The sequence below is a fragment of the Vigna radiata genome, chromosome 4, assembly GCF_000741045.1.
Source record: "Vigna radiata var. radiata cultivar VC1973A chromosome 4, Vradiata_ver6, whole genome shotgun sequence".
In the NCBI taxonomy this organism is placed as follows: Eukaryota; Viridiplantae; Streptophyta; class Magnoliopsida; order Fabales; family Fabaceae; genus Vigna; species Vigna radiata.
This window is the reverse complement of record NC_028354.1, coordinates 9,838,439-9,843,786: the sequence shown is the minus strand read 5'-3', so window position 1 is coordinate 9,843,786 and position 5,348 is coordinate 9,838,439.

The window sequence follows — 5,348 nt, the reverse complement described above, 5'->3', positions numbered from 1 at the left end:
CATTATTGGTAAATGAATCATGCTTTAATTGAATTTTTCATTTCTGGATGAAATAATCAATTTAACATAGTGTATAATCTATTAGATTTCTCGGACCAGCGCCTGTTTGCCCCCTGAGGGGCGCTGAGCGCCAACCAGTTGTGTCGCATAGCGCTTGCTTACCCCTATTCAGGGCCCTTAGCACCACTCCTCTCGCAAGCTAGCCCGATTGCCCTTAGTTGGGGCGTTGAGCGCTGGCGTGTTGGGCTTATGGGCCAATTTTTTTTATCTATTTAAGGACTTACTCACTCTAGGGTTTGTATCTTTTGAAGGCTGAAGTGTAGAGACACTCTTTTCGACTCTCTAGAGGCAAAATTGGATGTGGGAGCTTTCCTCTTCGTTTTCTAGGGTTTTTACCTCAATTTCATTCCATTGTACGCATGGGTTCTCCATGACAATGGAGAACTAAACTCATTTGTTGTTGGGGAAGATGTAACCTCTAAACTTTCATGTATTTGAATATGATCTAAATTATTTTATGCTTCTTTCATTAATTGTTAGTGATTTTCTCCTTTGCTCAATGCTTGTTATGTTTTGGTCACTCATAGCATGATGTTTGGCTTTCTTTGTTATTAGGAAATACCTAGAAGCCATGATCTGGAGGATTTCACCCAAAAGAAATATTTCCTAGGGATAGGGATAGGATGTTTGGTTGTCTTAAGCTTCTTTTCGTAATCCAAAATTAATTATTAGGGATGCAAGAGATTGTGGTCTAATAATTAAGGATATACTTTTAACGTCGAGGGATCGAGTTTTAAGTAATTTAGAAAGTGACGTTAACAATTTAATGTAGAAGATGAATTCTTATATGCATGAAAGTAAGGAAGGTGAAATCTAAACCCCAACAACATACTCATCTCATATTATCAATATCATCCATTTACTCTTGTGTTAAGCCTCAATTGATCAATTTGCATTCATATTTATTTTTGTTGTCATTTGCATTTTAATCCAATGAAATATTTTCTTAGTCTTAATTAGTTAAGTGATTACACAAGCTCATAATAGTGAAGAAAAATGTGAAAAAGAGGCCATGTGGTATCTTGACAGCGGATGCCCAGACACATGACTGGAGATCCTACAAGGTTCAGCAACTTGCCTCATAAAACAAGTGGATATGTCACATATGGGGATAACATTAAGGGTAAAATAGTTGGTATCGGTAAAGTACAAACACCCTCCTCATATATCATTGAAAATGTTTTACTTGTTGATGGACTCAAACATAACCTGCTTAGGATTAACTAATTGTGTGATAAGGGATTAAAGGTTACATTTGTAGATAAGGCATCATTTCATTAGAGATCATGTCTGAAATAAGACAAAGCACATAGAAATAAGACATCATTTCATTAGAGATCATGTCTGAAAGGCTGAAGTTAAAGTTGAATTTGTAGATGCTTTATGTTAGCATAAAGCTGAAGAGCAGAAATTTTGATGATGTCTCAAAATCAAGTCTCAAGTGCTCTTATTGTAAGAAGATCCTCATGAAGACTTATTTTTATATTAAATCCAATAAAACTATGGGGTACCTTGATAGTGGTTATTCAAGGCACATGACAGGTGATATTAAGAAGTTTACGACATAAGAAAGAACAAGGCTATGTCACACATTGTGACAACAACAAGCGAAAGATCCTTAGAATAGGAGACATAGGAAGTGCAAATACCTTAATGATTAAAGATGTACTATTTGTTGAAGGTTTGAAGCGTAATCTTCTTAGTATTAGTCAATTATGTGACAAAGATTTCAAGGTAACATTCAAACCCCATTATTGCACTATCCACGAAAGTGATTCTTCTGAAATTGCTTTGAAAGGTATTAGGCATGCAAATATTTATTTAATTGATTTGGAAAATGTTTCAAATAAAAATATTTCATGTTTAGTAGTAAAAGAAGAAAATCCATGGTTGTGGCATAAGAAAGTTGTTCATATTCATATGTAGCAATTGAATAGACTCATATCTAAAGACATAGTAATTGGTCTGCCAAAACTAAATTTTATAAAAGACAAACTATGTGTTGCATGTCAAAAGGGTAAACAAATTAAATCATCTTTCAATTCGAAAAGCATTGTTTCAAGTGAAAAACCCTTAGAACTCTTGCACATGGATTTATTTGGTCCTTCAAGGATAAAAAGTTTTGGAGGAAATTATCATGTTTTAGTTATTGTTGATGACTACTCAAGATATAAATGAACATTCTTTATTACTCTAAAAAGTGAAACTTTCAATGTTTTCAAAAGTTTGCAAAAAGGTTCAAAATGAAAAAGATTTGAAAATTAAATTCATTTGTAGTCGCTAGTACAAAAACAGCATATAACATCGAATATTTTTGGCCTTTCACGTCGAATTCGAGAAAGATGTCATATCAGGAGACTTTAAATTGACGTCGAATTTAAAAAATTCGACGTTAATTTGACGTCGAATTTAAAAAATTCGACGTTAATTTAACGTCGAATTTAAAAAATTTGACGTTAATTTAACGTCAAATTTTGTCAATATATGACGTTATTTAACGTCGAATTTTGTCAATATAAGACATTAAATAACGTCAAATTTTGTTAATATAGGTGGTTAAATAACGTCGAATTTTGTCAATATACGACACTAATCAATTTTTTTTAATTTTTTTTAAATAATTGTGATCCTTTTTTACAGCTCTACGAGACTTGATTAGTAGAAAAAACAACAATTTTCAGTTTTTGGTATTTTATAAAGCATGAACTATGAACAGTAATATAGGATCAATCAAAGAACAATAACAAACAACAAAGAAGTTCAATCAAACATCAAACAATAACAACAAACAAGTTCAAGCAAAAAACAACAACATCAAACAAGTTCAACAAAAAAATAACAAACAAGTTATCAACAAATAAGTTCTTCAAAATGAAAACGAAAACGAAAATGAAAACTAACCTGGGTTCATCAGAATAAAGTGTTGCCATTAGTGAGAGAGAAAGCAGAATGCGCCTATGAAAGACAAGAACACGAAAATAATCGGTGAAAACAAATGAAAATCATACCTAAAATAGGTAATTAACATGCATTTGTATCAAATGAAAGAAAGATTACATGTGATGGTCATCAAACTTCGTTCGAAAAAAGTTTAGTAGAGAAAAGGGTCCTGCGCGCTAAGATAAAGTGAATGAATTTTCAATCTCCTGCTCAATTTTTTTTTAACTCACTAACCTTTTAACGTCTAATGTTGGGGCATTCAACGTTTTATATTATTTTGCGTCGAATTAAAATTCTAAACGACGCTTAATAATTGCATTTATTTACAAAAATGCCACCGGTCACTTTTAATGTTGGCTATTGAGTGGTTCGACGTTAAACGCCTGACGTTATACGCTGTTTTTGCACTAGTGAGTGATCATTAATAAAAGGTTTAAAGAATAATTCTGATATATTATTTCAAGGAGTAGAGTACCATATATATACATAAAAGGATGGTACTCTACTCCTTGAAATAATATATCAGAATTATTCTTTAAACCTTTTATTATGGTATCAAAGTCATGGTTAAAGCCTATCCTAGCGATATTTCTTGTTTCTTGGGCAATTCTGTTCCACCCGTTGTCGGACGGCTATTGGACCACCCAATTTCTACTATCACGCACAAGATGTCTATACCTTGGTGTGAAGGGGGTGTGTTGGAAGTCCCACATCGATTAAAGATAAGACCAAATTATAACATATAAGTGAGGTGCAAACCTCACCTTACAAGCCAATTTTGTGGGGTTGAGTTAGGCTTAAAACCCCCCACTCTTCTAATAATCATGGGAGGGAATTTCAAAATGAATTGTTTGAAAATTTTTGTGAAGAATTTGGAATCTCTCATAATTTTTCTACACCTGGTACTCCATAACAAAATGGGGTTGTAGAAAATAAAAATAGATCTCTAGAAGAACTTGCAAGAACTTTATTGAATGAATCAAAAGTTCCAAAACATTTTTGGGCTGACGTTGTGAGTACTACATGTTATGTTTTAAATAGAATGCTTATTCATCCTATTTTAAAATGTACTCCTTATGAATTATTTAAAGGAAGAAAGCCTAATATTTCTCATTTAAAATTTTTTGGATGCAAATGTTTTGTTTTAAATAATGGAAAACAAAATTTGGGTAAATTTGATTCAAAATCCGATGAAACTATTTTTCTTGGTTATTCTCTAACGAGCAAAGCTTATAGAGTATTTAATCGGAGAACTTTTGAAATTGAAGAATCTATACATGTTGTCTTTGACGAAATTGTGGACCTTGAGGATAAACCTCTTGAGTGATTAATCATTATTTTGTACTATTCACTTAGCTTTCTACACCGAAATGTATTAGTGAATTGTGTTTAATTCTCCATTATTGTCTCATTTTCACTATTTGAGCTTAATTTGACTAGTAATTCTAATTTTAATTAATTTGAAATATTTGAGCTTAATTATTCCAATTATTATTTGGAGGACAATTTTGGAATCATATATTTGGATTTCAAGAGGGTCGCCACACCATTTATTATTTTCCACATCGACATTTGTTTTTAATTTCCGTTTGTAATTTAATTGGGTCCATTTTTGGGCACATTTAGGAGAAGCCCATATGGAGGGCCTTTTCATCTTTTGGGGTTATTAATATCCAAAATCAGATTTAAGGATTCCTTTCTTCCTCTCCTCATTTTCGCTTTTCTAGGTCTTGGTACATTTTTTGTCTTGTTTCAATTCACGTTCTCTACTCTTGTTTCAATTTACGTTTCTGTCTTACAATTTCACTCACAAATCGCATTTTGTTTTCCCATTGCATTTCGTTTACATGTCCAGTTTCATTTGCACTTTAATTTCGTTTTTTTGTTTTCATTTCATCTTGATGGTAGCTTAAATCTGTGTGGGTTAGTGATTATGAATATTGCTTTGCATCCTTGAGATTTCAGGATTGTAATTGATGGTGTTGTTCTTGCCCTACATGGTGTTAATTCGGTTTTGTGCTTGCAATTAGGCATACGCTTAGTTGCCTAATTGGTGTTTGATTTTCACTTAGTTAATTAGACTATGTGTGTATAATTGATTAAACTTATGCAATGTGTTTGCTTAACTCACGTTTTTAAGACCGGATTAACCTTCGATTAGTTGGTTAATTTGTGTTGGATTAGGGGTTAGAGTGGTGTTTAATTGTTGTTAATATGTGATTGGAAGCATTGTAATTGACCTAGATGACAACCTGTTCTAATCTGTTTGAATTCGTGCTTTAATTTGGTTGAATTTAGTTCACAAAACTGTTTATAAACTATTACCAATGAGGAGCAGTGGTGACTTA